At 38.9% G+C, this 25,640-nt stretch overlaps 1 protein-coding gene across 9 annotated transcripts in view; it reads left to right on the plus strand.

The window, feature by feature from the left end:
* BMPR1B (bone morphogenetic protein receptor type 1B) overlaps positions 1-25,640 on the plus strand; it is a 265,710-nt gene that overhangs the window by 66,524 nt on the left and 173,546 nt on the right. For 4 of the 9 annotated variants that reach the window (XM_050895614.1, XM_050895610.1, XM_050895616.1 and 1 more), the window contains exons 3-4: positions 5,908-6,007; positions 7,236-7,366. The exons of 2 other annotated variants lie outside the window; for them this stretch is intronic. The gene's annotated coding sequence lies outside the window, so the exon portion shown is untranslated. Of the gene's footprint in view, positions 1-5,907; positions 6,008-7,235; positions 7,367-17,507; positions 17,560-25,640 lie in introns of all 9 variants that reach the window. 3 more of the 9 variants (XM_050895611.1, XM_050895615.1, XM_050895619.1) reach the window with 3 other exon arrangements.

The raw sequence follows: 25,640 nt of genomic DNA on the forward strand, positions 1-25,640 counted from the left end.
TGGTTTGCTGGGGGAGGTTAAATTTCCAGGAAGCTGGATGTTGTCTTGACTTGTTTATTTTGGATATTTCCACTAATTGATTGTAATCTAATTATCAAAATATAAAGCCAGGCCTCTGAAACAGGCAGTAACTGCAGTTGGAAAGATTTATTGTGATCCTTCCATTGAAGGAGGAGAACTGAGTGGCATTTAAGTTTCTAGTACTGTGTATAGCTGGCAATGGAGTCACTGAGTTAGTGAAGTGTATGATGTTTTGTGACTGTGAACTATTCTTCAATAACTGTTCTCATGACTTTCAGTTTATCAATGCATGACTTAGTTGCATGTTATAATGTAGAACAAATATCAACAGAGCAAGGCTGATTTGTGTAGAAAATTATGCCAGGGAACATCTTGTTACCTTTCCAGTTTCATATTCTAACAAAATAGTCCATTTCAGATTACTGGTAAGCAATTTTCAGCTTGGAAAGGTGACTACTATAAAATATAAATGCTGAGGAATGTATCTGGTTAAAATACACCTCTTTCTGACATTGTGGCTGATTTTCTTTTGTGTCTAAAAGGTGATTAGCACAGAAGAGGGAGATTGGGGGAGGAGTGGATGTTGCTGAATGGAGTGGAACAGGTTACTCATTCTTTAGAATAGCCAGAAGGTAAACTCAAGCACACTTGAAAAGCCACGCTGGTAAAATACCCCATGTGTAGTTCAGGCTTTTAAATACAATGTTTACTATTGACTTTTATATTGGGTTAGAGAATGAATCAACTCCTGAGAATGCACTGGAAAAATAAGCAGTGGAGGATGTTAAAAAGTGGCAGCGTAGGCTGTGGTGCTTTGCACCCTGCACAGTCACTTGTGTGTGTGTGTGTGGTGTGTCTATATTCTATATATGTATCGAATATACATATATATGTATATGTTCTATATACATACATATATAAATATTCTGTATATAGAATATAGATATATTCATATATATGCACATATGTATATAGGCACACACATATATGTGTATATGTATGTGTATGCATAAGAAGGACAAGTACAGAGATCATCAAACTGGGGATGCAGGAAGTATCCTGGAAGGCAGGAGATGGCCCAGGAAGATTGAATCCAGGGTTTTCCCTTCCTATCCATCCACAAATACTCTCTCATCACCAGTACTTGTATGAAGAGGGTAATGTTTAATTTGATCTAGTGAGGTGGAGGCGACAGGAGTTGGTGAGGGAGTACAAGAAGCTTGTAGGCAATTGGGTGGTGTAATCCCCTGCTGATAGGTGAGGTGCAGGATTTGGGAAGTCAGGCTGGAATGTGCCAACCTAAGTCTGAGAGAATTTGGTGCTTAAAGTGCCCTTCCTCCCCCCTCCCCATAGGGGAGGAGAAGGGAGTGAAGGGGTTGATGGTATGATTTATCACTAGACCTGACAGGACTGAAGTTTGGGGCAGGATGGGAATGAGATTCTCTTGAGATATATATTTATATTGCAGGAGGACAAGAAGCAGTAGAAGTGGTACCAAAAAAAACTATTAAAAAAAAAACTAAGATAGAGGAAGGAGAATTTACAGTGCTTGAGAAATGTGGAACAAGTCTGAAACCATAGACTATGCATGGAGAAGTTGCTGGCTAAAGTATTGGCTTCGATGTGATTAAAAAAACTTGTTCAGGTACTTATGAAAAGATGAAAATAAGGTAAAACGAGTTGTGGTGGCAAGGGTAGGGTAACGTAACATTTGCAGCCTTGAGGGATCAAAAGCAGGATGTAAACACAGAAACTAAACCCACCTTATCTTGGTACAGAAAGTACGATTTGCGTCTCCCCTGGCCTTGGGTAAAAAGACAAGCTGCAGGATGCCTAGCAGAAGTTGTTTTAGCCACTGGGAGTGGAAACAAACCTATGTCGTTATATGGAATGAATAATTTTCATTACAAATGCACGTCTTGTGGATCCATGGACTTGCAAGTCCACTGCTGAAAAGGTGTTGGGTGGCAAGTGCAGAGCAAAAGAAGAGGATGCTAAGTAAGATTTTGATCTGCCAGAGTTGCCTGTTGCTGACTGAGACTATTTTAACTGAATCCTGGCATATTTGTGTTAAAATACTGACTACGTCAACCAGTGTTGTCTACTAGAATAGCAGAAAACACTTTGGAAATAAGCTGATCACTGCAGTTCCTTGGAAATTATTATCTGCAGTCATGACTACCTAATGCACAAAAATGTAATGTGCTGCGCCAGGGTAGTACAATAGAAATATTGTGATAATGTGATAATTTCTCTTCCTGGAAAACCATAATTTAGATCACTGAAATCAGTGGGACTGAAGGACACAGTTAAAATAAATCATGTGTTGCTCTCCTGAATAGTGCTAACTGGACCTTAAATACATTGCTGGGTAATGTAGTTGGAACCGTAGCACATCCCTCCATCATATTTGGGACACTCAGATATTCAGCAGCCAAAACTCCTCTGTGTGCTATGGCTGAACAACATATTGCAAACTACTGAAACTATGCATGAAGATACCACATTTTGATAATCACAGCTCTGTGTCTGGAATTGAATTATTTGTATAATATATTGCACAACCTATTGGCATGTTGAATGAATAAGAATGTCTCTGGAGACCTACAAATGGGAATACTTACTTGGAGAATTAGGAGACAAAACCAAAGGACTAAGCCTTCTGTAGAGATCAGACTGCTGCACTGAGAAAATCAAAGTCCATGTGCATGATCTAAACCATGTTTGACATGCCAGGCTTTGGTTTCACCAGGAGACTCACTATGCTATTTGGTTATGTTTTTAAAACCCGCAAGTGTAAATTAGAATGAGCTAATTTTATAATTATTCCCAACAGACACACAAGTAATTTAGTCTCAAACATGTTTATTTTATAAAGACACAATCATTCAAAAAAGAAGTGCTGAGAAACCACAAGTGGTTTGAGCAATAGAGTCTTAGAGCTTTTGCAAACACACACGTGTTTAAAATGTGGTAGCATTTGTTTAAAAGCCATTGAGTGTTCTGTCTCTTTCTCTGCGGCTTTATGACTGTCCTTAAGAGTAATACCAAGGAACTGGAGGGTGGGAGGGTTGTTTTGGTGGTGGTGGTGTTAGTCATTAATTTAGTTTAAATTCCAGGAAAAAACTCAGTTGTTCAGACTTGAGGAATGAAGGACAAAATCATGCTTGTTTAAGATGCTGATGGAGGAGAGACTGATGCTGAGATTGAATAGAGAAAGGGGTTTTTTTGGTTGTTTTTTTTTTTTTATCCTGAGACTTGATGGATTGCTCATTCTGAAGACACAGGGGTAACACTTCAATGTGGTTTGGTTTTTTTCCTGTCTCAATAACTTGAGGAAGCAACTGCCGACAGGATACAAATATGCCATGTGGAAAGGGCATCATATACAAATATGTTAAACTCAAGATTGTAATATTAGTCTGTATATAAGTCTACAACAAGATGGTTAGAAATGGTGAGGTTCTCAGCAGTTAATGAGCAGGTTCACAGATGTCGTGACTCTCACTAGTTCTCTGATAGTTATTTTGGCATGACCCGAGAGGAAATAAATATTTGATAATGACAGAAGTTAAGTGCCCCACAGCTTTTGGGTCTTATACAATGCGTGATATGATGTTACAATTTTTTGAAAAATAGTGTGAACAATAACAATACAATTTACAGGTGGCAAACAGCTCTCAAAAACATTGCGCTTTCTGAGAGCAGTAAGCTTTATTGGCTAGTTAGTCTTTGCTTCTTTTACTAGGAAAGATTAAACAAACAACTGTAGCGTGGCTGTAATGTGCTGTCAAAGGTGAATTGTAGCCTTCTTTGCTTCTTCCAGGTGTTGTTTAAATAAATCTGTATTTGCCTTTTTGTAAGCAGTACTTTGTGTTCTTTTTTTGAGAAAAGTATCAGCTTTGAGGAGGAGGAAAAAGGGATACTCCTGGTGGTTTTTGTGTGGTTGTATATACAGGTTGTTCTGTTTATAATGTCTGTATTTACATTTATTTTATATAGTGCAGATATGAAGCGTTTTGTAAACTTTTTGTAAGATTTTTAAATACAGCTAGGTAGCAACCAGACTTTTTACATTTCCTGTGTGAGTTTTTAGGATCAAATAACTAATCTTCAATCAGGCAATGTATCATGTTTTAGGTTCAAGTGTCTTGCTTCTAGAATAAGTTATTTAGCTGCATCTGAAGCCTAATGCTGCTGGAGTTAATACATAAATCTCTATTTCTGGATTTTTCAAAAGGTCTACAAAAATCAAGTACCAATTTTTCAATAAAGGTAATAGGATTTAGGACTATAACTTCATATAAGCTTTTAAAATTTCAAGCCCTGCTCAAAGTAGGATAGTATGGTTGGGAAGTCAAGACGGCATGAATTACAAAACATTGTAGTAAATGGTTCTTTTAGATACCAGACCTTTCTGGTAATTTCCATAAAATTTCTAGTATAAAGTAGACATGAGTATTTTGTGAATGAATCAATTGCTTTCTAAGTTACAATATATATTTTAGTCTTTCAGTCTGGAGAACTCACACTGATTTAAGGAGTTTTTAGGCTTTATGGAATATCTTAAAATGTATTTAGAACTTTTCACTGAATTCTAGATAACTTTTTTAACATCGTGTGGTCATTGGTTTTGTAAAATATAACAGATTCATAGCTTCAGTGAAACATAAGATTTTTAACTTGAGTAAAGAAATATAGCCCTGATGAGAACAGATTTTAGTGGCTTGAGGAAAGGAATTATTATAAGTATTCAAGTCAGACTTCTGCATGAACTTACTTTATACTGATCTTATGTAATGTTTTAATACTGGTCGTCAAGTTTCCAGCACAGTCTAAAACTGTAATTCCAACCCTTGCTCTTTGGTCAAATGTACAAGTCATTGCTCTCTGCTCTAATAGGTATGCCTTCATATTTACATTTCCCATCAGAAAATGTGTGTTTTAAATTGTTGAGTGCAGGTTTCAAGACTGCCTCCAAAGTTGGAGAACTTTGTGCAGCAAGGGATTACTTGTAGTACGTCCTCATCCACGTCTCACCAAGGTCATCAGAAAGGCACCCATTGATGGCAGTGGGTGGTTGAGCACCATCAGTAGCGTTCTCCTCTAATATGTTACTGTATGTTTTTTCTGTTAGTTTACATGGTTGTATGCTAGACACATAGTTTTGCAGTTTCAGTTATTAAAAAGTTCTGCCTTTCAGTTTTTGCAGCAATATGTATGCCAGACAGGTCTTCTGTGAAGTTTTTAATGTAGATGCACTGTTTCACCACTTTCATCTAAGAAAGAATTTTCTGGATAATCAGACCTCAAAATCCTCAAATGTCTTCAAATTTGTATTTTATTTTAAATAGTTATAAAAGTTGAATACTTATACTTCCTGTAAGTTTTAATGCTGAAATGTTTTATTTACATATTTAATTTTCTGTACGTTATCTGCAGCATATGTTTTCCTATTTCATTTTGATTTCCTTTTTTATGCCTCTAAGACACCTTGCAGTTTTTGAGGTTAGATGTTGGGCTTTCCTTTTGGGAATATCGGCTTAGATAAATGGGAATGAATGTTCAATATAGTCTTTGTAACCCTTTGTTATGAAAAGCAGATGTAATAGGTGATTCCTACTTTTTTTACTTTAATGGCTTTCCAGCTGCATTTAGTTATGTTTGTTATAAATATCATTCACAAGAAGAAAAAACTAAATGCAATGAATATTGCAAAGCCGCAACAACAGAAAGTGTCACTTACTTTGTCAAAGCTGAAAGAAACTGGTTTTAGTCTCAAGGTTTCTGCAGTGATGCAGATTTTCTCAAAATAAAGTATATATATCTAAACCACCAACAAACACATGAAACCTATAAATACTGTTATTCCGTATATATCTCTAGTGTTTATAGAAATACGAAGAATTTCACTAAACACTAGTGCTACAAAGGAAAAGGAAGGACCTTAGCAAATGTGGTACCATGTGGAGAGAGCCTCAGAGTGGTAAGTATACATTCCTTTTTGTTTCATACAGCTGTGAAGTGTGGGAATTCCACTTCCCTTTTTGCATGCCCATCCTTCTGTGCTTTTAAAATGTTTTCACAAATGTAAATATTGTCAGTGAGGCTTTGCATATAAAGACCACCTAGAAGACATCTTTTATGGGGGTCACAATATTGACTGGGAGAGAATAAATTTGTTGATGGCTGAAAGCAAAATAAATAAGTAAATAAAATCACTAGGTAGTCCTATGAGAACTTCTAGCTGTGGGAATATAAATATATATATGCGTGCACACTGTGGGAATTTTTGACAGAATTAAAAAAACCCTAAACAATAAGCGGTGGCAGATATGGAGATTTGGGAAGTTGTTTCCGTAACACTATGAATTATGAAATTACATTTGGATTTTAAATGCTTATACGCTGCAAATAAAGTTTAAAAAAAAACCTCTGAAATCTATAAAGCTTATTTTAAAGGCTTTTTTCCCCAATTGCATTTTACAATATTTATAGGTATCACATTAATATAAAGTTCAGCCGTGCAAAATAAATTCTCTCAGTAAAGCCTCTCTATCTGAATGTATACTCAAAGAACTTTCCACTCAGTTTTCCTCCATTAGCCTATGTGTAGTTAAAAGCTACAATTAAAATGTCATCTGAGATAGGTGAGCAATGAATTTGTTTGAGACTTTCAGATCTGAGTCCAAAAGATTTAAAAAAAAAAAAAAATTCCTACAGTACTTCAAACATGATGCACTCTCCTGTTTGGCTGCCAAAATTACCCTTGAAGACCTCATTTAAAATTATAGAGATTTACAGCACTTGTGTGCGTAGTTGACGAAGGGAAATGAAAATGTAATTGCAAGCACTCATCAAAAGCTCCAGCTTTCAGTTAGCTTCAGTTAAAAAGCACAGTTTATTATGAAGTGACATGGTAAAGTTGGCAGGATTTTGTCAAGTCTAAGCTGGAGCTGAATCAGCTACAGGTAGGAGATTAAAGGCTCAGTCCATACCCCACTGAAGTAAATTGGAAGTTTCCCATCAAATCTAAGACTTTAAAATTTGCCAAAAGATTTTGATTGTGTGTGATAAGATTTTTATTTTTGAATTTTCAGTAATTATTAGAAACATTACTTTATTTGTTTACATATGTTTAAATAAGAATAAATTAATATTGTAGATGAAAATCCCCTTGCAATATATTGTGGAAGTCATTGTGTTGATCCCAGGTATTGGTGCCTGAGCCCTGGGTGTTTTGAAGAGTCGAACAGTGCCTGTTATCCTGTGAGGCTGTGATCAACGATATTTGTCACTACATCTGCGCCCTGCAGCATGGCCAAGCCATGTGGATTTGAACCAGGTCAGATGTGAGAACTTGCTCATGTTTTTGTCAGCCTGGCAGGAGCATACAATGAGGTATTTATAGCTGCCTTGTACCAGCTGCAGGAAGAAGGATGATACCTGATCTGGTATAAAATCTACCAAGATAAAATTACTTTAAAAAAAATTTTAAAAAATTTATTTGTATCGGCAGAATGGCTTGGTACCAGTTCAGCTTTTTTTTGTCATGAGCTTTCGCTCCTTTTTTAGGTACTGAGCACCCAGAAACTGCAGTTACCATCTCAGTGAACCACAGCTTACAATTATTATTACTGCATACTAAATATTAATATATTAATAATTTAATATTATTAAATATTTGAGCTGTATTGAAGTAAATTGGGCTGTTATATGAAACTAGTAGTTGTCATGGTATAATTTGAGGAGATTTCTTTTTCCTCTTGTTGCAAAGAGGATTTTCCATGACAGGCTGCTTTCTCCTCTCCCTTCCCTCAACCTCTCCTCCCACACAAAACTTGTGCTGCTCTTTGCCATGACGTAAGCATTTTTCATAAACAGGAGACATACTATAAGATAGAATGATATTGTTTTTTAAACAGGAATTTATCAGGTATGTTCCTTCTCTATTTTATCAGCATAACAGGTGCCATGGTGAACCTGACTCAGGAACATGTAGCTGAGCATGGTGAATGACAGAAATGTCATAAAATTTGTTATTGGACAGGGACTACTGGCCTTATTGGAGTAAATGTTTGTGGAATTGCACCCTCAGAGCAGATGATGGTGCGGTAATATTTCACATGAGGAAATCTTATCAACAAAGTGTTAAAAGTTGTGTCCTTTGTTTTAATTTCATTTTAGATATTTGTCAATATTTTTGAAGTTTGGTCAACTTGTGGGCTTTTAGTAGGCTTGGGGTTGGTAAAAGTTTGTTGAAGAGGAATGCAAGATAATGAAAACACTTCAGTTCTAAGAAAAGAGATGATCTCCTGGGAAATGTGTTGGAAAAGGTAATTTAGGGAGGAAAAAAAAAAGAGAAAATTGTGAGAGGAGAAAATAATTGTCATGTTTCAATCGTAAGCGCATATGCACACATGCTGTTCTTCCATGTATAATCACATTACAGTCCAGGATAAAGTGAATAGAAAAGCCTATGCAGATTTCAGTAAGTGATCCCTGCAACACGAGATGTGGGAGGTGAAAAGCTGCGGTGAATGCCAATCAGTTTTATCTGGGTTAGAGAAGAAACAGCAGTTTCACTTCTCAATTTTATATGTTTATGTCAATAAATACACTGAAAATAAGCTCTCAAGAGTTGACATTTACATGCAGCTGCAGCAGTGTCAAGAATTTCGGAGTATTGTCTTGTTTCGCCTCTGAACTTGCAGCTCTGACTCAGGTAATAGTCATCATTTATATGTACAAATTTGGTAGCACCAAATAATCACTGGTGACAATTTTCATCAAAGAAAAGAAATACAGGACAAGCACGTGGATTTAAAACAATTTATAGAGTACATTTTTCTGGGTTTGACCATTTCACTCATGCAGTAATTACCCGTGAAGGGTTTTGCACAACTGCTTTTTACAGTTTTGCTGACTGTTGTCCGTGACCAGGAGTCAGATTACTGGAGAGGTTTTTGCAGGCGCTATTGACAGTACAGCCACAAGTAGGCAACATCAGTGTTCAGGCAGGAGAATTTGATGGGTAAGATAAACCCTGTATAAACTAACAAGCATATCCCTTGGCTGTATGAAAGAAGATGACGGCAGTAAGGTCACGTTAAAGTCCTGAATTGTTTAGGAAAGCTTATGTCTTCCAGCTGGGAAACATCACACAGGAACACAGAAAGTCAACTTAGGTAATTTTATCTGCTGTGTTCCCTTGGGCCAGTGCTTTGGAAAGGAGAGTAAGATCTGTCATTAGTCATTGTTGCCTCTTGTGAGCTATTAATTTATTATGCTCTTTTATGTCTGTATGTATTTTTGTAAATAGTGCTTAGATTAAAGTTAAGTGTATGTATTTGTAAAAGCAGATGGATTGGACTTTCAGGGTAAGTCAAGCTTTTTGCCTCTGAGTAGGGCTGGTACCATTCATACTCATGTAAAACATCTACACTTCTCTGCTGTCTGTGAAAGGTTTGGTAAATTTAGAAGCAAGACTAATGGTTGGTGATAAGAGCAAGTTGCAGAAACTCCAATTCCATTTTTTCTCACTTTTATTAACAAAGGAACAGCCCGTACGTGCTGGATATCTTTAGTAACTTGGTAGAACTTCATATACCCACCTCTGTGCTCGCAAAGGGCTTTTGGGGATGCTTAAGTGCTGTTCTGTCCCGGGGCTGTGTGTACACAGTCATGGAGTGGTCAGGAGAGAGCTGTGTAAGAGCTCCTGAAGGATCTTTCAAGGTAACGTGCAAATTTAGCATTGTTATTTTATTAAATAATCTTCCAGCTTTTCCAGCTTTTGATCCCATTACAGCAGTGCTTTGTGTTGAGGTAAATAGGAACCTTGGAAACGTGATGTGATGCTGCGTAATTGAGTTCTCCAAGAGTCGTGAATGAAACTGTGTCCTCATTGTAGGAAACTGAGCTGGGATGCATGAACAGGCACTACTTGAGCAGTTGGTGAACTCGGCTTTTTGAAAGGAGATTAGGCACAAGCTACATAGCTTTAAAAATCTCAGGCAAGTTTGACTTGTCTTTCGATTAATTAAATACATTCTGTGGCTGCTACGGTTTGATGAGGAGTATTGTCTGACTTCACTGTGCCATAGGCAGCTGTTCTACTATTTTTAAAGTCTTGGATTCAGTAAAAAAATGGATTAAGAAGAAAAAAAATAGCAAGGAAATATCACTGTGGATTCTGGTATTCAGTGGCTCCAGGCAAGCAAGGTGATGACATAAAATTAGGATGCATATTTAGGTTAGTGTTTTGGCAAGGTAAAGGGTAGGTTAACAAGGCAAAGATAGTAATTAGATAAACTCCTGGTTTAATTTCTCTTTTAGTTTCTCATTAGGTTTTGCCTTTGGGTATAGTCAGTTGCGGCATGATTTTATGCTTTATCATGTTGAAAGGGGGTATTGTAATTTGGATGCAGGCTTTGGCATGAACAGCCTTCTGGCAGAGGGAAGGTTCTCTGGGAAGGATGGATCCTGAAAGGGGAGGGACTCCAGGAGAAGTCAGACCTGCAGAAAACCTGGCCTGTTAATACAACGTGACCTTTTGCATGCTGTCTCTTGATTCTTGACTGTACCCTTGAGCTACAGCTCTTCTTTGGAGCTTAGCTTATGCCCTCTAAATGTCATTTTGCCCATCTTTTGCCTGACAAGGAGGGACAATGGAGGTGTTGCAGCTTAGCAATGTCCCAGTTATTTCTGTGGCAGTTCCTTAAGTGGAAGGGCAAGAGTTGCTGAGAAGGAAGATGAAGCTTTGGGAATGTGTGCCTGGAGCTGAAAGGAGGATTGAAACACATGCAAAGGTGCTTTGACACTGCTGGAAGGTGTCATACGGGTAACCTGAGTCGAACTATGTACTAGTGTACCAGCTGGCGTTCCCTTCTATGAAAGATGAGATAATACTGAGTTACTGGAGGTTTTTCACCCTTTCTTAGTTAAAAGAAAAGCTCATTTGAGTCCTAGTTGCAATGTTGCTACTAAGCATGATGAAGCCTCTTTACCCGGGGCTCTGCTCTCGTCTGAATGGGTTTTTGGATGCCAAAAATGGATTATCCCAGTGTTGCCAGCGAGCATGACCCACAGCGCAGTGTGAAGAGAAATCCAGTATGCATACTATGGAGATAACTGTTTTCCCACTCGTACTCTCTGTGGCTTGTGTGCTTGCATGGTGCCTCTCCCAGGTCCTTCTTTGTCGTTTTAGCTGTCTGAATGCTGGAAATATGTAAGTTGTTTTTTCTGTTTGCAATGTCCATGAACAGATGGCCCAGTGTCCAGCGGTTGCTCCTGCTGCTGTTGGTTTTGCTGTTCTTCTTGAGTGCCTCACAGAGAGCTTTCCCAGCCTAGAGCTAGCCTTATGCTCTGCTGTGAGGGTAGTGCTCTGAAGCTGAAGAAACCTGAGAAGGAGAGACAGCCTTCCTGCAAGTAACAGATGGTTACTGTTTTAAATACAGGCAAAAAAAAAAAAAAATTATGGATTCCTACCTAATATGTAGTGCTGGGAGAGAAGGGAGGGTTTTCGGGGGGGGGGGGGGGGGTGTCTGAAGGGAAAAGAGGTGGAAAGAGGGAGGTGAGGGATGAAAAAGAGAAAAATTGATTGGAGCTTTCTCATATCCTACTTAATCACAGTCATATGTCAGGCTGTTTGAGAGGAGGAGGGAGGAGATGGCTTGTTGAAATCTGTAGCGTGCTGGAATTCTGTGAGAGAGTTGTGCGGTGTAGAGAGTCCTGTGGCTTGCTGCTGCCTCGATGAATAGAGCCTTTCCAGAGCTGCCAAGCCTGAAGCAAATGTGGTCAGGGATTTATTACGAAATGTACCAAACCTTGGCATGGGGCTAATTGCGTATAACAAGGAGTGTGCTGGAAACTCAGACCTGAGAGGTGACAAATGCAGAAAGTATTCTATATCTGATGCTGGTGAAAGAGATTTTGTGTAAGGGAATGTCTGTATGTCTGTGCTTTTTGCTAATGAGCTCCCAAACATAGCTGCATGTTTTCTTGTTATTAGCTTGGTTAAGATAGATGTAGATTTCTTGTTTTGGTTATTTCACAGCCAACGAAGAAAGTAATTGCTATATGGCTGTAATAGCTGAAGTTCTCAAAGCAAGTGTGTGGATGCTCTCTTCAAAGTATCTGATGCACATATCCAAGGAGAATAGAATAGAAAGTTATGAGGCTGGATATTAACAAAACACTGAAGCTGAGAGTTTGAGACTTGAAGGTTGAGACAAAGGTTCCAGAGACAGCAAAAATGAACTGTTGGCATTGGAAAGAATATTCTGTTCAGTACCCTCAGTGACTAAGCAACAAATTTGTATAGCAAGACTGGCGTTTCTTCAAGTTTTAAAGTTTACTAGACCTACTGGATCCACATCCTTGAATGTCTAATGTTCATTATCATATTATACGGCATAGACATGTACCACAGTGACATGTAATCCAATGGAAAGCTTCTTGCTTCCTTTTAGCGCTTCTTCCTGTTCTTCACAATATTCATAGCTGCATTTTTAAATCTTGTGTTGGTCTTTAACATCAGATGTAGTTAAGCTTTGTCTGTGGCCATGCCGAGACAGAGAATACTGCTTCTGTCTTTGAAAGCCATGAAACTGTCCAAATGAGTATTGTTAAAAATCAGAGGTACTTCAAGGAAGGGTGTGAAAAGAAAAACTGGGAAAAAACCCCCAACCAACCAAAAATAAAACATGGGATGGATATAGAACTTAATTGACTTAGATGTTAACTGACATAGAAGCTAGGCAATAGCAAAATGTGTTGTAAGAAATAAAAACAAATGCTAAAAGATTTTATGCTAATATTCTTTCTTGTCAAATTGGCAACTTTTTCCTTTTTTCTTTTTGGAGGAGAGTAGCTTTTGAGTTGATGTTTCAGCCAGAAAACAAACATAAATCCATAGTAAGAGATTTCTGTTGGTTTTCTTCATAAGACATCTGCTCCTTGACATTTCTGAAACTCTTCCTCATCTAAATTATAGGGTCTGAAAAACATACTAGCTCATTTAATCCTCTTCCTGGTGGTGCAAGATTTGTTGTACAGAGGAGTGTTAGGGAGAGACGGACATTCAAAGTAGAAGCTTCCTGCATATCATTGCCTTCATCTCAGTTTAGTTGTGCCTAATGACTTGCATCAGTTTTGAGACAGTAATGACTCATGTCTTGTTGTCTTATGTGTTGTTGGCTTGTGGAACTGCTCTGAACCTTGCAAGTCTGTGGCAGGTGAGTCCTGTCAGGTTTATCTTGGCTCCTTTCTATCCACAGTAGTCTTTACTGTATCACGTTCCTGCCAGTGGCATGCGAGAAGCAGCAATGAGAACCCAGCAAAGTCAGAGTTCCTTAGTCTCTACAATCCTCCAAAGGTGTCAAAGCCCTTTATTTCATAAAAACAGTGGGGGAAAAAAAAGTGAAAGAGCTTTCCACTAGGAGCCAAATTCTTCAATGTCAGCATTGACAGAGGTTGCATTGTCCTGGTTGGTAGGGGGAAAGCAAGTGCTTGGTGAAAGCTGGCCTGAACCACACAACAAACAGCGCCTTTTGGTCTTGATGCTGCTTCAGTCTTTGTATTTGCTCAGTGCCTGTCTCCTCTGATGCACAAAAGGAGCAGGTCCTGCACTCCTGAAAACAAGTGATTACCCCTTTACCATCAGAATCTCCTTGATCCATCCCAACTATGCAATAAAAATGATCCAGTTGTACTGTAGAAAATGTGGTTTTTTGATAGTATAGCTTCTTAATTGCTACAGACTTTAAATCATATTACACATGCATTTAAAGAGATATTCCTCTCATGAGGACTAAGCTGTGATATTTAAAAATGATAATGTTAACAGAGGACCAAGTCATCTAAAATAAATTCTTCCCATGGTGAATGTGATACCTTCCTAATTGCAGAACAACAAAAATGTATACGCAGAATGACGGGAAAAGAAGAAATTGAAAGCAAAGGAGCATCTACATTGCAAAGTAACAGTTGGAAACAGTTTTGATTTTTCTTGTAGTTTTATTTAGCTTTTGTTTTGTATTTCAGTTATGGATGGATGTACACAGAGCCCTTGTCCAAAAACTTACAATTTAAAAGAGCAAAAATTTTCTAACATGCATGATCCAGCTGGTATTTTCAGTCATGAAGAAATTTGCTTATTAAAAGATATTTCTGAGTTTGGTAATCTTTTTAAATTCTGCTTTTTGTGAGATCAAGCAAAGTTTAATTAAAAAAATCCCACCCTACTTTTTCAAAAAACATTTTTAATGGAAAATGATTATACTAGAAACTGGTCATGCAATTTTAACAATTCTCTGCCTCCATTTTCAAGAGTCCCAGGTTGGGGAGGATATTTAGTGAACTAGAAACACCTGAGGTATTTGGGCTTTGGTAAGACTTGCACATTAGGTAGTGCAGCAGCAGCAGCATCTTTGCTAGCTTCACAGTCAAAGATTCATAATCCTTGGGAAAAATTGTGTCAATATAGCAACTTATTATTCTGAATCTTAGCATGTTAAACACAGAAAAGAGTAGTTCCTGTATTCCTCTGAGTATTCCAGATTCTCCTGTGAACTACTGTAAGTACTAGTAGCACTGGTAGTACCTCCTGCCATCGTTTCCTGTCACGTTGATAGTCAGGAAAGGAGAGATTTACAACTGAAGCAAAAGAAAGCACAAGAAAATAGAAAATAAGCATGCTGCACACATGCACTCTTGTTCCAACAAAAGCTTTTATATGGAGTACGCAGTCTAAGGCACTTGGTTCAATGAATGTGTCAGTCCATAGTAACTTCTTGGGTAAATACTGATACAGGCCTGATACGGTATGCAGAATAAAATGTTATAAAATTGTCCCAGTGTAGAGATCTTTTTTTTTTTTTTTTTTGAGTATGGAATGGTTATAATACCTATCAAAGCTTTTCATTATTTAAAAAATAAAATGCAGTAGGTATAAATCTAACAAAGTTACACGGTTCCTCCCAGGAACTATTCTTTCTGGCTTTAGCAGCATTACAGAGGTCCCATTTTCACTCAGATAAGCTGTTCTTTGAACTGTTTCCTAAATCTATGAAGCTCAAATAAGACTTGTTTTCTTTAGCATAGAACATATACATGTTCTATTTTACCTTCATTTTCCACAATAAATATTCAAGATTTTTGTAGAAAGCTAGAAATGGATACTTTTGATATCAAAATGGCAGTGTAAGTTTTGTAAAGATGCTGCCAGTTAGATTTGAACAGATACAGAGTTGTATCTGAAAGACAGTGAGTAAAACAAAAGGAAGGGAAAGAACCACAGAATTAGAGAGAGAATCTCTCAAGATTTCTAGAGTGCTCCACCTTCCAGGGTAGAAATTGTTGATGGCTACTGACTATCATACTTCTATCTATGCAAGTTGCAGTATTTTTTGTACCCGTTACAACCTCTGTCCAGACCATTAATACCCTGATAGTCCTTCTGTTGAAGCTAGCAGGAAATCTGTGCTCGATTCCAGCAGAGCTGAAGTATGCTGTAAGCGAGGGATGGTGCTAAAGGAAGAAACACAAACGCTACCATAAATCATCTTCATTTGCACAGGCATAATGGTTGCACATCAGACTAAGTTTTTCTGATCTCTAAAGTGTGCCTTCTTGCTATCTGTCTTCGTTTCAGCTGGGATAGAGTTAATTTTCTTCCTGGTAGCTGGTATAGTGCAGTGTTTTGGATTTAGTAGGAAAATAATGTTGATAACACACTGATGTTTTCTGTTGTTGTTAAGTAGTGTTGATACTAAGTCAAGGATTTTTCACGTTCTTGTGGCCAGCCAGCAAGAAGGCTGGAGGGGCACAAGAAGCTGGGAGGGGACACAGCCAGGGCAGCTGACCCAAACTGGCCAAAGGAATATTCCATACCATATGACATCATGCCCAGTATATAAACTGGGGGGAATTGGCTGGGAGGGGTGGATTGCTGCTTGGGAACTAGCTGGGCATCAGTTGGTGAGTGGTGAGCAGTTGCATTGTGCATCACTTGGTTTTTTTGTTCTGATTCTTTTGATGGTATTATTGTCATTTTATTATTGTTGTCATTATCATTGTTTTCGTTCCTTTCTGTCTTATTGGACTGTCTTTGTCTCAACCCATGAGTTTTTTTGCAATTCTCTCCCCCATCCCACTGGGTGGGGGGAGTGAGCGAGTGGCTGCGTGGTGCTTAGTTGCCAGCTGGGGTTAAACCCCGACACTACGTTTCTAGCAGTTGTTCAAAATAGACATGAGGGGATACTAAATCTTGAAGTCATTCACCTGCTTTCCCTAGATGAACAGATGAAATGGGATATCTGGTGGGAGATTAACTGACATCTTTGAACTAATTTTTTAACTAAGTGGTGGCCAAGTTCACCCCTCTGTTTTCCTTTCCCCAGCATAAGACTTAAATTTAAGATGGATTCATAAAAGCTGCAGTTTTGACTCTGAGGACATTCTCCAATTTTGGAGGCTTCCGCTGAGGAAATGATTTTTCTCCTCAGTTCATGATCCTAATAAGCATGTTAAAAAAAAAAAAAAAAAAAAAAAAAAAAAAGGCAGCATACAAGTAATGCTGTGAACCAAGCCAAAAATAATACTGAGCAAGAGTGTTGTCATTGACTAACTATATCAGAAGAGCGGTAATAAGTTTATTACTTACAGACAGCATAAAATTTGGGATATTCTCTTTACATTTCATCCAACAACCTTCCAACAATGTGCTGTGACAATTTAATGCCTATCAGGAACATGTAAAGGTGAAGATAAAGACTGTAGTAAAGGTAGAATAGGTGTGTGAAGTAGATGGCTGTTGGGTTTGTGCATGAGGCAAAATTAGGGCATGTTTTATGTCCTAGCACTAGTTTTGTTCCCTTGTTAAGGAGCACTGAAGGTTGAAACCTTTATATCCCTTTCTGAGATGTTACTGTTTCTGCAAGTTCATAGATAATAACAAGTACGTATGTGATAGTTTGCACCAAAACCAGATATGCTGCCTCTGGCCCAAAATTTTTACAAAGGATACGTTAGAAGGAAAGCATAGGTCTTAGTGGGGCAGTTTTGTCTGCAAGAATTCTGGATTTTTGCAAATGTACTTATTGTTGCTTCATAGCTTAAGAATCTTAAACATGAATTTCAGATAAACAGTTAACAGCTTTTAATATAAGCAACACAAGATTGTTTCTTGGCACTGTATTAATGGACTAGAAGCATAAAAATAACTCTCCTGTGAAGTTAAAAGCCCTGGAAAGGTGATTTCTGTTACAAATACCTCCTAAAAAACATGTTGTAATGTAAGATCAAACTACCAATGTCATATGTGTGAATATTTAATATATTCAGGAATAGATGTACATGGGACCATGGTTAGAGTGAGCACATAGGTTGGACTTAGATAGCGGTCAGGAATTGTGTAGGACTGTAACGGCTACCCGTAAAAATGCAGTGCTTACAAGAGATTTTATACCTGTGCTTTGGGATTGCAGGCTTCCAGCGAATTTGACATTAGCTGCTCAGGGATGAGAGACTGTCAGCTTGGTAAGTGCTGCTGGAGAAAGTTAAATAAAAATAGCCATGTAGATTCATCTTATTCATATATGTGGAGGGGGAAAAAGTTTTTAAAAATAAGCAAACAAACCAAAAACACAATCTCAAACCCCAAATGTATGCTGTGCTAGGACATGAGGGAAGTGCTTTTGTTTTCTGAAGTTTGGGATAGCAAGTCAGGTATTTATCTTTGTGAGTTTAAATTTCTTTCCAGTGCATTCTCCTAATGATTTTTGCTGCTTTAATAATGCATAAAATAGACAAAACCAAGCTAGAAAAGTCAAGGCACATGGAATGTGGCATTTGCCTGTGCCTCTCCCACATGGGGAGGTGCAGTGCATTTGTCACCTGAGGGGACAAGGGCCAGATGCAGTGGCCTTAAGACACGTGGTGAAATTCTCCTGGGCTTCAGTGGGGAACACAAGCAGTCCTTAAAACATCAGAAGTATGTAGCTTATTATTCAGCATGCTGTTATGCTTGCTTACAAATTTAAAGTACATCTTTGTAAAGGTTACTTGAAACAGCTTCCTTGCTCTATGCCGTGTGTGCCGAGTGATGAGCAGAAGCCACAGCAGACCTCATCAGCTGGCGTAAGGCTTTTTCTGCTGATTAAATCTGCACTTCTAGCTACCCTGGCTGAGTAAGCAGAATTGTGGCAGGGCATGTGAAAACAGAGATTGTTTTGTTTTTTCTTATTATTTATCATTTGTGCTGATGCACTGCCTAGACCTGCTGCCCAAGGACCTCTGCGCTGTTTGGTGTACTCTACAATACGAGGTGAAATTGCGGTCCCTGCCCTGAAGATCTCGTAGGAAACTTACTTCTTCACTCTGTCTGCAGGGCTGCGAGTGATGTACAAGTATACAAGTAACTGCATACTGCCAGGTCGTACTTCCCTTTGTGAGGAAAAGCTGGGTGAAGTTCAATGACCCATATTAGACTCAGTCACATAAATACCGGCTAATTCACTACAAACATTGCTTCAGCTAAAATCGGGTTTGTTGGTCGGTTTTGCCTGGATGCCAAGTGATGATGCTGTAACAAAAACTGCCATGCCAGTAGAGTTGGGCTTAGATGCAATTAACCATTTCTTTCTTCCTTCTCCAGCTAGGATAAATAGTTACGGCTTGAAGTGTGCAGCACCGGCAATTTACAGCCAGATGTTTAACCCTCGCCGCTGCGGAGAGTGGCAGGTTGTTACCATGGGGGCTGGCTGGAGAGGCGCACGGGGGGCGGGAAGGAGGCCGGGGGTTAGAAATAACCTGCCAGTGGGGATCTTTAGAGCCTTTATGTAAACATAGCTGGAATGAAAACAAGGTGGTTCTTTTTTTTTTTTCTTTTTTTTCCTCTCTTCGGAGACCTGTATGGCGTCCAAGCACAACATTGCAGGCTGAGCTGCACGCTCCCTTTCAGAAAGGCACCACAGTGCTGGAGATCGGGCCCACGAGTCCGATTCAGTGCTGGCTTTGTGCATGGTGCCGACCTTCTGCGTCAGTTGTATTTTTGCACTGCAGCCATAAAGAGTGGAAAAAAAGGATAGTGATCGTAGGGGGGGAACATAGCTGGTGTAATAGCAGTGGACTGGAATGACAATATTTATCTTTAATTTGAATGATAGGGCCTTGGGTGTAATAGAAAGTAATAATAAAAAAATATACTTGAGGTCTTCTATGCTTTTGGATTTTTAAAAAAACTTTGTTAAAGTAGAACCTTCCTCACTTCTTAATCTGCAAAGCAGCAGTTTAGTATTAGTAGCCTGCCTTTGTTTTAGTAAGACTCGTACTTTACTCATCTCCACATTGAGCAAAAGTTCGACAGTATACATGTCTTGCTAGAAAACTGTATAGTGGCATGTCATTTTGACAAATTTAAAGTTCTTTTATTTATGCAGGTTACATTAAGTATAAATGTGGTTATATGCTTTTTTTGTTTGAGAAAGCAGAGTCAACAAATGTGCTTTGGATTAGGAACGTAAGGGGTAAGGATTAGTCTGTGGAGCTTGGAGGATGTTCATTTCATCTTCATGGGTCAGCACCTCCATAAATTTGTGCCAGATGTAGGAGGCTTATTGCAGAAGTGCCATATAGTGCCGGCACGCACTTGTTTCAGGAAACCCTGATCAGAAATAGCTGTACAATATGTCAATTCCTAGCATGATGCAGGATCAGACTGTGTAACCCTTTTACTGCTTGTTGTGCTGCATTGTTTAAGAGCCATGACAATCAAGAGAGAGAGATTGTCTCTGTCCCTTCACCTATTCTGCTTTGACTTGGGAGAGTTTGCTGGTGGCCCTGCTATACAGCTTCGTAAGACATTCATGTCCATGCATTTTACGGTGATCCTGCTGTTGTTTCAGATGTATATAACTCCTTATCTAAGTGCTCTGCTGACCTGGAAAGACTCAGTGCAGGTTAGAGGTCTATGTGCAAGGATCAGCTTACAGATTAGTCCTCATTTCAAATACTGTTTCATTGTCTTTGCTTTTTTTTTTTTTTTTTTTTTGAGCCAGGGTAGAGGTGGACAGAGGAAAAAGCAGAGGTTCTGGCTGCCTGGGAATCTGAGTCCTTTCACAGATAGTGGAGCAGGGGATGGATGCCACTCATTTGCTTTTGTCCCACAGAGAGAGGAAGTCCAAGTACATTTAACTATGGAGGGCTTTGGCCAGTTCCTTAATCAGCATTACAACCCGAGGGGCACATGGCACGTTATATCTGCTGCTCAGCCAAGAGGCACTAAAGAGCTTGCCCCCGCTGGGGAGCTGTGAACAAAAGCAGCCTTCAAAGTAGAGAAATGTGTTTTTAAGGAGGGGAAAAAAAAAAAAATCAAATGGATGAGGGGCCTTTGGCTTAAGCGCTGTATTTTCATAGGCTTGAGGGTAGGTAGGGAGTGAGAACCATGGTGGGCTCCATGCAGGTGAAGCTGAAAGGCACACCTTAATAGAGAGCCTGAACTGTGGAGTTAGGGGTGCCCTGCAGAAAATGTTTCCCCCTGCAGTGACCAAAGTCCCTTGCGTTTGTCCCTGCTGTATATAGATGAATTATTAGTGTAGCTTCCTGAAGCATCCGCTCTAATACCTGTTCTAATGTTGCAACAAACATAACAAGCTTTAGTATGTTTTGCAGAAGGTTAGACAGGTTAGGGAAGAAAGAACAAAACCTTTCTTCTATTTTTTCCCCCCAGCAAATATAAGCAAATAATAATTAGAGTCAATTAGAAACAAACCATGTTCCATTTAGTGTATAAATGCTAAATGGAGAATGTCACACAGAATCATGACTTGCTAACCACGTATATAAATTACTTGGAAAACGAGATGTGATGTGCAGCCTATATTTCAAAATGTATGGGTTCACAAAATGTCACTGGTGACATTGTTATATATGTGAACAATTTTACTGAGGTTTAAGAAACATTGACTAGTTGTTAATATGAAAAGCCCCATTTTCAGTTACTGTTTTCTTTTCTAATCAGATATTAATGTATTGTTTTTGCTCATGTTTGTCAAAAGCAAAATTTCATCTGCCATAACCACATTAAGTCAGTAGCTAGTAGTTCAGGAACACTGCTATTGGCATGTACTCTTGAAAGCTTATTAAGAGAGAAGAGTTTGCTACAATCATTAGATTTAATGAATAAAATCTTCCTGGGATTTTGTGCAAATGGTAGATTGTCAAGAACTATATGAGGACTGTGAGAGATGTGAGAAACAGGTCATATGGCCTAAAATCAGAGCCACTCTTACAGAATTAGTTTGCTTTTCCTCCAGAGATTAACACTTAGCAATTCTGGGCTAAATTTCAAGAAGAGCGAACTCTAACCTGTGCATTTTCCCTTCGCTTGTTTTTCTTCACCTGAAAACAGCCTTAAGAGTGTTTGCAATAAAATGCCAGGAAAAATAAAATGAAATTAAATAATCCATTTTCAAGCTTTGGGAACTACTCTTTTCAGTTTGTAAAGAAAGCTAAAAATACCTCCTATATTCAACAAGCATTTGAAGGCTTGCTCAAGTTCAGCTTGTCCACGATCAGATGTGCCTAGGCATTTTCTGCTTTACCTGCGTGCCCCTGTAGAAGTGCCCTCACCTTCCCAGATGAGTTTGTTCCTACATAACACTCGTGGAACATGCTCCTGAGTTAGCAAATGTGCTTGTGTTTGCTGTATAGGACAGGAGAGCTCCAGTCTGCTGCTCTTCTCTCCTTCCATCTCTGTCCAGAAGGAAGACTTTGTCCCAGCGCAAGTGTGATTCATATTTAGCACTCAAAAGTTTATTTTTTTTCTTCTCAGATATGGAGTATAAAACTAATATCAGAAAGAATGCTACAATAATAGCTATATGAGTGGCAAGTATGGAAGTGCAATTTAAGGGAAGCTTCAGGAAATGTTCATCAAGATGCTGTGTTGTCAAAATGTGAACATATTTGAACCCCCATTGACCTGAAGGCTAATGCTATCGTAGCTGGGCGTAGTTTTGGTATGAGATGTGTATGTGCATTTTAATATGAATGTTGTTAGTTTGCTCTTTTAAAACTACAGGAACCCCTTCTAGGCCTGAGGTCATGGTAGACTGGACCAGATGCCAACCCCAGGTCCAGGGAGAGGGACATCCAGGCCTGGATGCTTGGGGGATCAGGGTCCTGCCGTGTTTTTCAGTATGCTCCTGCTGTAGTTTTGATGCAGCTTTAGATTGTTTTTGTGGTAAAAGTAGTAGCAAAGGAATTTAACAGCTGCCAGTTGGCCGTACATTTTAAACAGTTGTCCTTGGTTCCCATCCTTCTGTCTCTTGACTGTTGTTCAGGTGGTAGATACAATTTGTATCTGATATCAAGTGTTTTCAGATGCTGAATGTGCTGAGAAAAGGCAAATATCTTAACATACTGCTGCCATCCAAGGGCTAAGAAATACAGTAAACACATACATACAGGTTTTCAGGTGACTTATTTTAGATGTTACTTGCTGAGACATTCATAGAATCATAGAATCGTTTAGGCTGGAAAAAACCTTTAAGATCATCAAGTCCAACCGTTAACCTAGTCCACTACACCATGTCCCTAAGTGCCACATCTCCACGCCTTTTAAATACCTCCAGGGACGGTGACTCAACCACTTCCCTGAGCAGCCTGCTCCAATGCTTGACAACCCTTTCAGTGCAGAAATTTTTCCTAATATCCAGTCTAAACCTCCCCTGGCACAACTTGAGGCTGTTTCCTCTCGTCCTATTGCTTGTTACTTGGGAATAGAGACTGACACCCACCTCGTGACAACCTCCTTTCAGGTAGTTGTAGAGAGCCATGAGGTCTCCCCTGAGCCTCCTTTTCTCCAGGCTAAACAACCCCAGTTCTCTCAGCTGCTCCTCATAAGACCCTATGTGCTCTAGACCCTCCACCTGCTTCCTTGCACTTCCTTGGACACGCTCCAGCACCTCAGTGTCTTTCTTGTCATGAGGGGCCCAAAACTGAACACAGTATTCAAGGTATTCCTGTGGTTGTAAAGAGCATTGCTGTGACTGTAAAGATTTACAACTTCCATTTCATTAGTGTCTTCTATCCTGCTTGTCCACTTTAAGCTAGATTTTTTTTTTGAGGTATGATTTTGTTCTTTAATCAGCCTAAAGTGTTTCTTTTTCTACATTGCACAATTTTGTAGTGCATAAGAACTTGAAAATGAAATTGAGTGGAAAATCATTGTATAAGCTACTGTGAGCCTCATTTTTCTGCTTTTGTCGCCCTCTCAGATAGAGAACTCTGATTCTGTGATCCTGGACATCCTGGATAGATAAGCAAGGACAAAAATCACTTGGGATGTTTTCACTTATGTAGGTAGTTCTGTTTCAATTGACCTAATATGAAATAGGTGCTTTATTTTTGTACAGTTTCAAAATCAGTAAGCTCTCAGAAGTAAAATGCATATAGGAGAAAGGAAAACTCTACAGAACCAACTGATGTCCAAATCTGTGCTTTCTGAATATCATTATCTCAGTTTTTTGTCTCTTGGGCTCAGAACTGGAATGCAACAACTAAAGAGCTCCTAGCTTGGACTTGCCTGCCTCTTCGCTAACTTTCTTTCTTTGACTGAAATCCCAGAACTGCCAAAGCTACTCTCTGATTCAGCAGGGCCCTGGGTATATGAATGCCAACTCACGTTGTAAAATACCAGTGCAATAATTAAAGTAAGTTATGATCTTTTGGTGCTAATTTAGATTTTACATTTGAAAAATTAAAAATTGTGAATGGAATTTGCATTTGAAAAATGCTTTTTTCCCCCTGAGGCATTAACTATTGAAATAGCTGAATATACAGGCATTCATGATGAAGTTGGAGATTCTTAAGGAATTAGAAGAATGAAAAAGATACTGTGCTAAAGCTTTCAGGGGACTGTGGAATTAAATTAAAATTTACAAAGCTGAACTGATTTTCTTAGATATAGAGTTAATTTTTAAATCCAGAGGAAGTCTAAGTAAAACCAAGCCAAATTAATAATACTTGCCTGAAATCTTTTCTAATCGCAAGATTTCTCATCTGGTGTACTTGGAAAACATTTGTGTGGCTCATTCGCCTTTGACTCAGTAACACATATATGCATGTTAGCTGGATTTAGCGACTTTTCCTTTGGGCAATGAGAATGAGTCAAAAGAAATGTTTGATAAAACTATGAGCAACTGAAAAAGTTGAATTGGATTGGAAACTAGTATGTCTTCAATTAGGGGAATCTGTGTGGTCTTTCTTTTTCTCAGTTTTGGAATATAAAATCCTTTTTAATCTTCTTTCTTAACATAAGTCATACTGTACTCCATAGAGAATCCTGTTTGCTTTTAGGTTATAAACTTGTAGCAGTGTGAACAGTATCTTTACACCATTTGGAGAATAGGGTCCCGTTCCCAGCAGCAGTTTAAATACTGAGGATACCACTCCTGGGTATGGGTCCACAGACACTCTTTTTGGTGGCAAAAATTAGTTTCTGCCTCATTTCCTCCAATTGTGGGCACTCATTCTTACTACTGAGCTGCTCCTGTAATGGAGGCAGCACAGCCGGTGGCATGAAGCCAAGGGCTGTGTGATGGGCTCGAGCTGGGACGGGGCGGGATGCTCCTCAGCCCCATGTTCTCCCTGCAAACCTAGACCTGTCTGAAGCATAATCAACATGGATTGCTCCCAGCCATGTCTGAAAACCTTTTAGTTTAAAAGATAGAAATTCTTCTAAATTGGAAAATGCAGCATTTCTTAAGTGAGGTAAGGTTCTTTCTGAAATTTGGCACCACCAGAGAATGGCAGCTCAAAATCTCCCAGGTCTCATGCTCTCGTTTTCTGGTGTCTTGAGTTACTGACTTGCACTGTAGCAGATACATGACTTCAAACACTTGCTTTAGGAGCTTTTCTTTATATCTCAGTACATTATCTGATCATATTGATGTAAATCAGGCATGCGACTTCTTATCTGGAAAGGTCTGTGATGAGGGTGCGTAGGGACAGTGTTTGCAAGTGTTTTAATTAGTGCAGCTGGCAGTGTGCCAGCTTTCCTTAAATGGGGCTTGAGCAGGAGGGAGCTGCTTTTAGTTTAGGACAATTACAATATGGTTCTAGCATTTGTATCAACTACATCTACTCTCCCCAGCCCCCAAATCTTTGATTAATAAAGGAATTTGTGTTAGAATTTAACCTCTGAGTGACCCCCTCTCTTTTAATACTATTTAATTGGTTGAGCGCAGGCAGAGATGACTTTGAATCTCTTTCTTAGCAATTATTTCATTGGGAAGTGTGGTGCTTGTAGGAGTGCTTCACGTGAGGTGGCAGATGCTAACTGTGGTGGCTCTGAGAACCCCCTGTTCCAAAGAGGTTTTCTTATTTTCAAGGAGGGCCAGGTTTGAACAGATGTTGTAACAGGAGCAAGACTTCTTCAATATTGTGGGCTGTCTTGTTTGAGGAGGGTAGTCATTTAATGAAGGAATAATTTCATGGACGGCTGCATCAATGGGCAGATGTTATACAATTCAAAAAGATAATCTGTTCCAATTAAAAAAAAAATAATGTTGCAGGACTTGGGAGCATTATTGTCTCCCTAGAGGTAGTATTAATTA

Source organism: Gymnogyps californianus, chromosome 4 (assembly GCF_018139145.2).
Source record: "Gymnogyps californianus isolate 813 chromosome 4, ASM1813914v2, whole genome shotgun sequence".
Lineage (NCBI taxonomy): Eukaryota > Metazoa > Chordata > Aves > Accipitriformes > Cathartidae > Gymnogyps > Gymnogyps californianus.